This window comes from Neolamprologus multifasciatus, chromosome 7 (genome assembly GCF_963576455.1).
Source record: "Neolamprologus multifasciatus chromosome 7, fNeoMul1.2, whole genome shotgun sequence".
Taxonomy (NCBI): Eukaryota; Metazoa; Chordata; class Actinopteri; order Cichliformes; family Cichlidae; genus Neolamprologus; species Neolamprologus multifasciatus.
The window spans coordinates 31,732,693-31,746,374 of NC_140445.1; the positions used below are offsets into that span (position 1 = coordinate 31,732,693).

General features: G+C 36.4%; 1 long non-coding RNA gene across 1 annotated transcript; it reads left to right on the forward strand.

Moving 5' to 3' along the window:
- Positions 1-899: 899 nt before the first annotated feature.
- On the forward strand, positions 900-3,333 carry LOC146514575 (uncharacterized). The gene is made up of 3 exons (XR_014875380.1): positions 900-1,343; positions 1,423-1,485; positions 1,640-3,333. It is a non-coding gene; the product is annotated as an uncharacterized LOC146514575 (long non-coding RNA).
- The last annotated feature ends 10,349 nt before the right edge of the window (positions 3,334-13,682 follow it).

Genomic DNA, 13,682 nt, shown 5'->3' on the forward strand with positions numbered 1-13,682 from the left:
CTGAAAACAAAGTTTTGAGTTCATGCTCTACGTCAGTATTTTCTCTATTTGGCGGTAGAATATGTTTTTCACAGATTATAGACTATACTGACATTCCAACCGAGTTTTGTAATTTAAGAGACAGCGATGCCGAAAAGAAAACATTATAGATCTGACACAAGTGAAATAGACTGGATGCGGAAAAACGTTCCTTCACGTACTTTGACCAGATGGAAAAAACGGTATATGCACCTTTGCCAATAAGTTAATACAGTTGTCAGTTTCTGTCATTGTTATGAAAGCTACAAGAATTTATTTATTTTTTTAGAAAAATCGACAGAGCTTTGACTGACATCGGACAGTACAACACACAACAACAAGTAAGTGAATGTATATCGTTAATGTCTTATCAGCTACCATAGTAGCACTTGATACAAAGTGTTTGGGTTTTAATACTTTGGTTAAGTGGAACATTTCAGTTCTAATTTGACACCCATAACGTGGCTTATATTTTTGTGTTGTGTGTACTAAGCAGGTTAACAAACGAATAATTCCATACACTTACATAGATATTTATTTTAAATGATAAGTTATGCAACATAATTTATTGTGTTTGCCAAATGACTGATGAATTCTGTTTAGGTTAGTTATGATAAGAAAATGCAAAGTATTTGAGAATCTAGACTATATTCATAATGTTTCTGCATTGAAAGGAATCTGAAGTGCTACTTAAGTAATTGTGAGATGATAAATATAATAAAAAAATGTAGTTTTTTACTTAGAAGCCAACCTCTTTCATTGTGTTTATTTAAAGGTCAATAAAAACATTAAGAATAATAACAATGATAATAATAACAACATGGAAATTTCATCCCGACGGTTTTCAGAGGAGCTGTGAAAAATGTATCATAAACAAGTTGTTCATTTGTATCATTTCAAGGACAATGGTGAAGATGACAGCCAGAGAGAAGGAACTTTCACAGTTCCAATGGTAAATAAAAATACATTATTATAGTCTCTCTCTCTCTCTCTCTCTCTCTCTCTCTCTCTCTCTCTCTTTCTCTCTCTCTTTCTCTCTCCTTTTAAAAGCAACATACAGAAAAAAGGCCACAATAAAGCATTACTTTCATTCTTATGTCTCTTCTACGCTACTCCATCACATTGTAAAAGTGAAAAGTACAGCTTACCATTAAGTTGTTTAAATATGTCAGTGACAGACTCACTACTTGTTTTTGAATATATCATTTGGATATTTAATTCATTTATAAATTCAATATTCAATACTTGGGTTGTATTCCTCACAGGAAAGTGACGATGCTACCCAAAGAGATGAGCAGATACCAGAACCACAAACGGTTTCACTGGTAAGAAACAAATGCAAGATGTGTTCCCCTTCTATGGCTCTCTTTTCTTTAAAGAGTAGTTAATTTGAATACTTCTCAGGGAAACAATGAAGATGCCACCCAAAGACAGGAGGAAAGAATAGAAATGGTCACAATGGTGCAGGTAAGACTTGCGGTTAATTGCATTTTTAACTATGACAAACGTCGCTATGACTGCTGTTTATGTTGTAAATGCAGTTTTGAAAAAAAAACAAGGCTACATATGAAAACAAGTGAAACCTGCTCAAATATAACACAATTCTTTTTCAACCATTCAGGAGAACGCCCCTGAAGCAGGAGTTGATGTGAACTGCTCCAGTGGACTAACAGAAAATCAAAGCATCATCTCAATCCTCTCCTTTGCTTTGAGACACAACACTACAGGTGTATTAATGGAGGACTTGCTGAAACTGCTCAAGTTACATTCTGCTGGGACTACTGTAGTTCCATCAAGCAGGTATTTTCTGGAGAAACCCTTCGCTGATATTACAAACCAGTTTAAACGACATCATTACTGTAGAGTTTGTACTAAGTACATGGGGTCTTCACAATCTTTGGAAGAAACACTTAATTGTGTGTCATGTTCTTCATTCACAACAGTGAAAGCCAGTTTAGAGGAAGGTAACTTTTTTATTAGTATACCATTAAAAGATCAGCTAAAAGAAATTCTTGAGAACCACAATGTGCATGATCTATGTTTCAGAGGTGATCCCAGTGGTAGCCGTGTAATAAAGGACATATGTGATGGCAGCTTGTATCAGACCTTAAAGTCTACCAGTAAAGATGATTTTCTGTCCCTCACTTTTAATTGTGATGGTGTACCAGTTTTTCAGTCTTCCAAATTTAGTATTTGGCCAATATTGTGTTGCATTAATGAGATACCACCGGAGAGTAGAGACAAACATGTACTTCTATGTGCTTTATGGTTTGGATCCAAAAAGCCAGACATGTCCTGCTTCTTTAAACCATTTGTCGAGGAGTGTGCAAATCTTTCTCAAGTTGGTTTTGAGTGGCAAGATCCTAACAATCAGGCACAGAGACACATGAAAGTACACACATTGTGCTGTGTGTGTGATGCTGTAGCAAGACCATTGTTACAGAATTTCAAGCAATTTAATGGTGAATATGGCTGTGGAGTTTGCCTTCATCCTGGGATGCAAACAAGGAAAGGGAATGGAAACACAAGGGTTTACGCATGTCCTGATGAAAAGCCAAGTGACAGAAATCATAAAACCACAGTAGAAATAGGACAAATAGCTGAAAGACAAGGGAAGACTATATTGGGGATAAAGGGCTCATCTCCTCTTGCAGATTTGCCATTGTTTGATCTTATCAATGGAATGGTCCCTGACTACATGCACTGTGTACTGCTTGGTGTGTGCAGATACATGGCATCTTTATGGATGGATTCTAAAAACACTTCTGAGCCATGGTACATTGGTGTACAAACAGCAAGCATAGACAAACACCTCTTGTCTATTAAACCTCCAGGTATCGTCGCTCGAGTTCCAAGATCTTTAATTGAACGCAAATTCTGGAAAGCTCACGAGTGGCAACATTGGCTTTTGTACTATAGCTTGCCAGTTCTGAAAGGCATACTTCCACAGAAGTATCACTGTCATTGGGCATTACTGGTAGAAGGGATAAGCATTCTCTTGGGGTCCGAATTAAATACTGAACTGATAAACCACGCACACGACGCATTAGTGTACTTTGTTGGAGGTGTACAATCTCTGTATGGAAAACAGCACATGACATTCAATGTTCATTCATTGTTGCATTTGAGTAAAAGTGTTGTGCGATGGGGTCCTTTATGGGCTCACTCAGCCTTTATGTTTGAAAGTTTCAATGGGTACCTCTTGAAACAAATAAAAAGTAGTCAAGCTGTACCACAACAAATATGCAAACGAGTGGCAGTCTCCCGTGCCTTTCCTCGTTTAGCTAAGCAGTTCTTAACAAATGCAGCTGCAGAAGTTAAACAGTTCTGCAACGAAATGAGACAAGAAACCCAGCATGTCAAGAGGCATGAAAAGTTTACTCAGGTGACTGCCCTTGGTTCACCAAATGTAAGACAAATATCTCTGAGAGATCAAGCTGCTCTCCACCCAGTTAGAGAGGTTCCCACAAACTCTGTGGTGAGTTACTACAAGAGAATTTCTGTGAATGGAAACATTGTTCACGGTTACACGTACAGCAAAACAAAACAAAGAAACAATTATGTGGTGCTTCTAAAAAATGGAAGTATTTTTGCTGTCTCACACTTTGTTGAAATGGATAGTCATTGTTTATATGCTATAGGAAAATATGGTAATTGCACAGTGCAAAAGTTAGCCAGAGGTTCTCTTATCAGAACTCAGCTGAGCTATATGTCAACTGTTCACTTTCCCACAGGCTTTTACAAAGCCATAAATGCTACTCAGATAGTTAGGCCATGTATGTACATATAGTGTCCAGACTCTACCTCAATTGTATGTCAGCTACTGAATACATACTATTGTAAATGATTTAATCTTAAATCTTATTGTAAATGATTCAATCTAAATGTGAAGGTGGAGCTACTGATTATGGGGTTGATTATGGGAGAGATTCAAAGGCTTTCAATTGTGTCAAATGTCATTCTAATTAAGAGTGAGATGTGCAGCTAACAAGGTCTAAAGCCATAGCGGTTCAAAAGGTGGCGCATTCAGGCTGTCATTTCTGAACAGCGTCTTTATTGAAACATGGGTTTCTGACCTGAGTGGAATATATTTCTGTTAAAACATTTTGCAATGCATGTTCACAACATTTATGTATTTCAATGTAATTCCATTAAGCTAGTGGTGTGGTGTTTAAATGGTCCTTAAAGCACTGTCATAATGAATCTGGGTCATGTAAAAAGACAAAAATATATTATATATAAAAATTATATATAAAATGTATTTTATCTACATCTTTGTGTAATCTGCTGATTCTGTGCAAAATTAAAAATATTTCTACAATATGAATATTGTATAATATCTTTTCCATCTTTTCTGTCTATATAGAATACATTCAAGATGGATTTTGAATATTTACTGTGTTGATTTAATCATTTGTCAAACTTATTGGAAAAGTTTGTTCTTTAAATGTAAATGCAATAATGGGAAAAAACATTATTTGAAAGTCAGGAATAGGATGCCTAGTTTTGCAAAAATGCTAAACAAAGAAATAAATAAACTTTACACAAATGAATGAAAAGCATTTTTATCAATCCCAGAGGGAAATTCTAATGTAGTAGGGTTTTATTTAATCACATGTTCAGAGCAAACTTCTCGTAAATTTGTGGCTTTCCCCTTTTTATTGTCATTCAATGTTAATTGTTAGTTGTTTCCTGTTTGTGATAACACAAGTAAATCTTTTGTTCTCTATAAAAAACTTACAATAGTTTAGTTTCACTCATGATTGTCTAACTCATATAAGTATGATATTACATTTTTCTTCTTGGGATAATATATGTCGGGTTAATGTCATATAATTTTTTAAGAAGTATCCAAAACATGCAAGTTTCATTTATATAATTTTTCAAGGGATCTTATATGTATTTTCACTCTTGTATATTTTTCATACAAGTTTCACACAAGACAGATAAAAACCTTATAAGATTTATATATATCTTTTCCATATGGGAAGGAACAGGAAAGACCTAGACTGTAGGCAGCCAGTCCATTTCATAAGCCAAATCTTAAACATTCAGTAAAACACTTAGTCAGTCATGCCTCCACAAACATGCTGTTACAGTATTGCTCAAAGGGATCACTATGAAAAAAAAAACTTTTATCCTTTGTATTATCCATTGTATCCGATAGAATTGAAACGAAAAGTTAAATAGACCTCCATGGTGCTAAAGTGCACAACCAGGATTGCAGACTTTGCAATTGCATAAATGCTGGGCCAATTATAAAGAAAGTTCAGATAACTGTTATTATCCTCTGTTTTCTTTGAACCAATAAAGTACATCTTTCTATATTCATATTCTAAGCAGTGGGACTCATAAACTCCAGAACTGTCTTATGAAGTCTAAGGTTAAAAGCACATGCAGGTGACTTTGTTGCCTAATATAGGCATCTGAGGACTGTGTGTGTGGGTTTTTTTTTTAAGTATTATCTAAATATAATTATTTCTATACTCTTGACTAACTGCTGAGCACAAGAATCACAGGGCAGCCATATTTTCCTATCTCATTAACAGATACTTTAGCAGATGTTTTTACAGGCCAGAACAGTGCAATGTCAGTGAATGTGCTTGTGGAAGAAGAAAGGCTTCCTCTCCTTGAGAACCCTGAGGACATCCTGTCTAATGAAATGCTGTCAAGGTCCAGTGAGCTGAGCTGCCAGAAGAAAGCTTCACAATGACAAAAAGCCCAACAACCAGCACAAAGCAAGAAGCATATGTCAACTCTAACTCCTCATACATTTATTACTTTTTGGGATCCACACAGGCAGATAACAGTGGGATGCCACCTTGTGCGCACAGAAGGAAATTTGTTGCTTTGTCCTGGCTTGATACATTATTTATTTTGCACTTTAACCTCAGTGACTGACAGCAGTAATTCATTTAGATAAAGCAACTGCAGTATCCTCTGAACTGAAGTAGCAGGTCCACTGAGCTCTTGGAGCACAAGAGATCAGACTCACATTGTATTAGGGATAAAGCGATTTGAAGCAAAAACATCACGCCATTCATATCAGTTTGTGAGTTTGGTTACTGTCCATAGTTTCCATGCTCAATACCTAATCAAAAACAACATTAGGTGTGCACAATAAGTGGTAATACAGAACTGTACGGTCACTTTAGTACTCCAGGGCATCTATTACAAATTTATAAAGTTATATGGAGGGTTCAACTGCATGAAATGAGTGAAAAAAATGACATTCTGACATTTTGACAATAACATTTTTTTTTCGGGGGGGGGGGGGGGGGGGGGTGAGGGAGGTTCATGTCTTAGAGAACTGGAAGCTCTGGCTATCTGGACAGAAATAACCATTCAAACAAACCACAGTCCACAGATGCAGCAGGAGTGTATTTCATGAGCTCCACACCTGACGCTGACTTTTCCAGCTAATTAAGCAAGAAGCTGAAACCGACCGAGAAAGATGAAGCCTGTGAGGTAGGAAACAGCCTGCAGCTGGTGTAACAGAAAAAAAAAAGATTACTCTGTCATAAAAGTGAGGAGGAAAATGCTGTTGCTTTTGTTTATAACACTACCATAATCTGTTGCATTTGGTAGGAAAAGAAAGACTTTACAGGATGGTGGTCAAGACTACTGTTCCACAGCAAGAAAACATCACCTATGGTGATGGCAATGATTTATCTATCACTTTTTTCACTGATATATTTTTTTATATTTCAGGTTTAAGCAGATTAGAGAATAGTGCAGCATGAGGGGGCTGTGGTGAAATCATTTTGTGGGTAGGTCTGAAAAAAGAACAAAAAAGAAACCACAGAAAATGCGTCGTGCCATTTCATCTCTAGCTTGCGGTATTCAAAAAAAAAAATTTTTCAGAATATAGAGGATTTGATTTGTTGGATGAGGGTGGGTGTATGGATGAATTGGACATTGAACATACTGTATACTGTTCATCCATTTGATGAACTATGTGTCAAATGTGATTTGTTTGGGGGGGAAAAAAGGAAAAACGAGTGTTGGATAGCTTTCTCCATTTCCTTTCATATGATATATTAGTTAGTATGGTTTCTTGAATTTTTTTAAGGTCAACTTTGACCTTGGGTGTCAACAGTGAAGGTCAGGTTTAAATGCTTAGCCAAACCTAGGTACTCATGTCCCACAAGACCTGGTATATTTGTGTTAAGGTTGAAGACAATTCATTAAAAAAATGTGGGTATTATAACATTTTTACTGATTTTCACATTTAATGTTACCTTGACCTTAATGCGATTTTCACCTAAATTAAATCATCTCAAGCTTGTATCCACCATTACAGTAAATCTGGAAAATTATATCTTGAAAACTGTGGGATCTAGACTGCTTACAAACCAATATCCATGAAAACAGCAGTGGAAACAGGTTGATTTAGAATTTAGTGGAAAAGTTATTTTAAGTAAAATAATGAATAAACTCTAGTAAAAATACAATATTGGCTTAAGTTCACAGCCTGAAAATGATGAGCATAGGACATGTTGTATGATTAAGACTGCAACACATAACCCCAGAGGAGTGGATGAGAAGTATGTTTGGTTTCTTCATCTTACAGTTGTCTTCCTTAGCTGGATTGTCTGGTCCAGTGCATAGGATGATTACAGTTCTCATTAAGGATGGACCCAGGCAGTGTAAATCCCAAGACAGACTTATGAACAAGGAAAAGAACTGACAGAGCATGCCTAGAAGACACACTGTCTGTACTATCTGTATCCAGAGTTTAATGCCATGATGAGAACAGACTTGGTGAAAACAGCTTAATTTCAGCGATATGGTCCTAGTGCATAGAGTTTACTGTAAAGTGTCATCATGGAAAGTAAGTATCAAGTGAATATGTAATATGTGTGACATCACTTGTGAAATGAATGTAGCTCTAAATCACTCGGTTTTAACTGTACTGTTTCATTTTACTGCAAAAGACATTTAAACAAATTAATCAAAATTGGCAGAAAAGTACATTTAACAGCTGTTAAAGATTAGCCTGCCACTGGGGGAAACTGTTGTTAATTGGGCAAAATTAGAATTTATCTTGAGAGAAAAGTTTAAGTTGTGTCATTTACACACTTGAGACTTGCCCTGAAGATTGATTACAATTATCTTCCTTCTGGCAGACTCGCAAATTCATATCTTGGCAATTATGGAACAGCACTTTGGCCATTCTTTTTCCTTATTTTAACAGAAAGTTATATTTTATGAAGGTAGCACTGATACACCAGGTTAGAGATTGTAGTATTTCTATGTCTGTGCAGTATTTTAAATACATAGATTGCAAATAAAAACAACTGCACACAGAGCATGAAAATATTATGCATGTCAAAGATAAAATTTTTTAGGCATGTAAATTTAAAGCCGAGACCTTTCAATGACAATCAAGCACCAGGAAGTTGTACTTGATATATTAAAAATAAAATAAAAAACTGGTTGTTGAGAATGTTCTTATGATAATGTGGAGTCTAACAGGATAAAATGCTGCAATTGGTACCAAGGGTACTCCAAAAGAAGAAGGAAAAGCCTTAACCACATCATAGGGTGTTTAGTTTTTCAACTTCAAAGTATATGACCCAATCTTTTAAGAATTATAAACAATAATTTCAAGAGAAATCAAAGTGGATTATTGGTTTTTGAATAAGTTGAACTTTTTTATGCCTTTGCATATGCTCTACCAAACTTTAGAAAAGTGTGTAGTGTCCATTTTCTTTCTCATCGCTTCATGACTATTTCTTGTTGTGAAAGATCTGAATACTGAATAAAGTATTTGCACAAATATTAAATACTATCACAGTAATTTACAATAATATTGAACCATGGTTGCACAGTAACAGAAAAATTACATTGAACAATCAAATCATCAAACAAACAAATCATCCCAACCAAGCCAATGGCATCCTCAAAGGAAAACAAAACAACTTAAGAAAAGAGAGGATGCTCACCTTAAGTAGACAAAAAATAAAACACTTTCTATCATGAACTTCAACATAAGCAGCACGTATTGGTTGAAGATCGCAACCAATATTTACCTGTTTATTCATTATCAGCACCCTTTCTTTCCTGATGATTGTGAAGCTACCTGTTTAAATATCATATAAATAACGTGATGCAATGTGTTTAATTATTGACCTATACAGTGGTGCGCATCAGTCAAATTACATTTTTTGTGCCTTGGACACACCAGTGTGCTTTGGCATAGGATGTGGGAACCAACAGTCAAGACTAATTTAAAAAGTTAGTGCCGTATTTATATGGATTGTTTAATTAAGTTATCCTTCTACTATAGCCTTATACACTAAATTGATACTTACCTTTGGAAAAAAGTGATAAGAGAAAGTTTTTTTTTAAGTTCTTTTTAAAATGAGATACCCAGGCCTTCTGGGCTGGCAAATAGCCTCCTGCCACAGAAAAAAGTTTTCTGTGACAATTGTGTAACAAGACAAGAATGGGAATAAAATTAATACTGTCACTCCACCCCCCTCATTTATTCATTTTATTAAAAACGATTAATTAAATATGCCCAACTGCTCAAAAATAAAGCATCAAAATTAGATTACATGATACACCATGAGACTTCATTGCTATTCCAGAGAAAATAATTATTTGAGATTACTGTCTTTAATAAAACCATGCCTCATTCAAACAGGTCACTATATAGAGACAGAGCAATGAGATAATAAAGATATGAATGGCTTAATTTATTGTTTCCATTTGTTTTGAAGTGAGAGTTTAAATTCACAGTTAAAGGCAGAATGCTAATTACACTGATGTTGAAAGTGGAGGCTGCTACACGTCAGGTCTCGCTTTTGACCCTCAGTTAATTTCAAATGAGGCTAAAATCCAATTAATTGGAATCTAGCTTCAGGGTTGGTAATCAGTAGGTTCTTTCTAATGAAAATTACACCTCAAATGATAATCTATTTCGGGAGTATATTATAACATTACATAAAACCCAAGAATATAGGTTTACTTCAGTTGATTGCTACTATTTTCCAATGCAGAATCTATGTTTCTTCAATGGTCTTGGATTAATCATTCAGTTAAATAGTTTTTTGCAGCTTAGTGATTTCTGAGTGAAACTAACTCCAAGCCCTCAACCCCACATTTAATATTTGAACTTTTTAGAAACAAAACCGATAGATTATATTATCCAACTTATGACTGACTCACAGTCAACCATCTATAATTCAATTCAATTCCTATAATTTAATTAACAGAGGGATTTCATTTTTTCTTCTCTCTTTCTTGTATGATGAATTTCTTTTTAATGAAGGGTTGAAGGACAATTTACTCTCAGAATACAATGGGGTTTATTTAATTATGTGTGAGTGTTTTTTGTTTGTTTGTCTTTTTTAATCCTACTGACAGCTCTGCTTTCAAGAGTATAATGAAATCTTGGCTGTAATAGTTTGTTGCAGAAAATGCGAGCATAATACAGAACCGCATCAGGACCCTTCTCTTTAACTTCTATCTCTTTAAAGCAACATATTGTGGCGAGCTCAGACAAGGAGGAGACAGAGGTGTCATTTGGTCTTGCTTCCCCGTATTGCCAGGGAGCACAGCTGTTTATTTCCAACAGAAAAACACCGCTGCTAACCCAACTGCTCGGTGTAGCTCTAGCATAACAACAACAAGAAAAAGGCGCTCTCTTTCCCAGAAAACACACAGTTGCAGAGAGAGCGCCACATGGTAACCATGGCAACATAACGCTGCCGCCTGAAACAACAGAACACATCTTTCAAACAAAACCCAAACAGCCCTGACCTGCTGCATACCCCCCACCTAAGGGGTCAGTCGTCCCCGACAACCCCATTACCCAAGACAAAGTCCTGCAAATGTCCAGATGTCTTCGTTCTGTGGGATTCCAAGGTTAGCCTTGGTGGAGCTGTTCTCCCATTGTTCCTCTAAGACTACACATTGAGCAGTACAGCTCTTGGTTTCTGTCTCTCTGGTATACCTCTTCAAGAAGTTAGCCAAAGCTGTGAGTTTGCAGTTTCTAAGGCCTCAAGTATGGACAGCTTGTTGTACTTTTTAGGCGCCCTTTCTTTATCACACCTTTCTGCAGCTCTGATAGCTGGCTAGCTTGCTTCCATGCTGCCTTGATCTTGGCCTCTACTCTTATCTTCCATGGAGGGTACTAACTCCTGTGGCTGTTGTTTATCTTACAGCTTAGCAATGATCTTAGCAATGATCTTCTCTTTCAGATCAGCTGCTCTGGTATTTATCATACCAGTTGTTTTGGGGCTTGGTGCCCAGTCTTGGAGTGTAAGAATAATGATACCCTCCCCTCCCACCGTAGCATTTGTGTTGTATCCGATCAATCTCTAGTTATGACAGCAGTTGTTTCTTTCATATGTTGGAACACTGAGCTACTAGTTGTTTCAATATTAGTGTAAATGTTGGCTGTCAAAGAATCCCAAATCCAGAATCTCTCTTTCACTGGAGTTACATGTGTAGTGACTTTCCAACAGTTCCCTATTCTCATCCCATGTCCACTTATCCCATAGCCTTGTTCCATTAGCCCACTTCTCATCATTATTTCTGGTTCTTCAACATGTGACACGAACCTTGTTAGTCTGAGCAACACTGAGGCTGGCATGGCTTCAAAGATGCCCTTGAGACAATTCAGCCTATAACATCAGGGTGCAAGATGCTAGTACGCAGGACACAGATGGAATACCATAACCAAGTAGCTGGTATAGTATACATATATCTGTGACAAGTATGGCCTAGAAGTCCCATGGTCAAAATGAGACACAGTGGTATAATAAGTACTAAATGTGTGACCAATTTTCAAAGTAAATATATTTCTAAAGGTGCTATTGGCATTAAAATTCTCATCAGACGTCAGTAACAACTAATCAGAATCAGAAACTTTATTGTTATTGTCACAGGTACAACGAAATTAAAAATGGTCCCCGATCATTGCATCATCCCTAACAATATCAAAAAAATAAATAAAACAATAAAACTCAATAATAAAAAAATAGAATACTTAAAGTGCTAATAAGAGGTATCAACAAACATTCACATACATTCCCACATACATGCTTCAGTCAGCGCATAGATTAATACAAGAGTGGCATGATTGGCATTTTTTTGTAGCAGTAATCAGACGTGTTATTGCAGTTGGATAAAAGCTGTGTTTGAGTCTATTAGTCTATTATTATCCTTACACTAATTGCTCTGTACCGTCTGCCTGAGAGCAACAGTTCAAAAAGGGAGTGGCCAGGATGTGAGGTATCTTTTATGATGTTTTGGGCTTTTTTAGGACAGCGGGTGTTGTGTAGATCTTCCAGTGTGGGGACAGGGCAGCCGGTGATCTTTTGGGCGGTGTTAATGATCCACGCATACAAAGAAATCAAAACATATATATCCAAAAAACAAGTTATGTATAATCATGAGACATGACACAGGAAAAAAGTATTGAACACATTTGCAAAAAAGCATGGAAAGTCATGATACCAGCTGAAATCTATCAGTAATTAGAAAGCAGTCCTGACAGTTAATGCAAATTAATGTCAGCTGGTTCAGTCTTAACTGATGGCCTGTAAGAAGCTGTCTCATTACAAATGCGTTACCCAAAAAACTTCTCATAATGGGTGAAACAAATGAGCTCTCTCAAGACCTTTGCAACCGTATTCTTGGAAAACATATTGATGGCTTTGGTTACAGAAAGAATTCTAAACTAGGTTCCAGTGAACACTGTTTGGGCCATAATCGGGAAGTGGAAAGAACATCATTTCACCATAATCCATGCATGACCAGGTGGTACAAAGAGACCTGAAATTAGCAGGTACAATTGATGGCAAGTACTGGTGGACAAGTAGAGTAGGATTGTCGTAGAGATAGTAGCTATACCAAGTGATAGCAACATCAGGAAGAAGGAAAAGAAGAAGCTCAAGCAGTCCCGAGGGCTGAGAGAGGAACAGATGAATGGATAAGCCGATTATAGCACATACAATTGGCAGGTAATGCTCAAAGGGAAAATGTGTGTTTTAAGTCTCAGATTACAGATACAGGTAAAGAGCATAGTAAAGGGCATCTAAGAATAAATTAATGTTCTAAATAATTTAAAGTAATTCAGATAAATTCTGAATCTATTCCAAGTATTATCAACTTAAACTTTGCTCATAAGAAAATAAAGAATGTATACATTATGTTGTAGTCACAGGCTTGAATGTGTCACTCTGAACTACCTCTCTGTGGGCGGATGATGAGCAACTATCTTCGGCACTTCTCCACAGGAGAAGCAGGTCTGCAGTTTGCAGTAAGCTTTTCGATTAGCCTTGCTAGAGTGGACAGAGCAGGTTCATACTTGCTCAGCCAGAAATGTTTGCTTCTAAGCCAAAGTAGTCTGCTGATGTTGATGCTTTATCTGTTGATGTTGATTTAGAGTCTGAATTTTTACTAAACTGGGCTTCAGAGCATGGTTAAAAAACAGTGTAATCTACAGCAATAACCATTTCTCTTATGAATTATTTTTCATTACATTTGAGGTGATGTCTGGAAAGTGAAGAAATGTAGATTGGTTAATGATACTTCCAGGTTACTTGAATACCACAAATGCTGCCTTTTTGCAGTTTATTGGTATAAAGAAGTACTATAATGTGTAGTTTAGCATTTTTTCTCTACACACTGTCATACTCCAGTCTTTT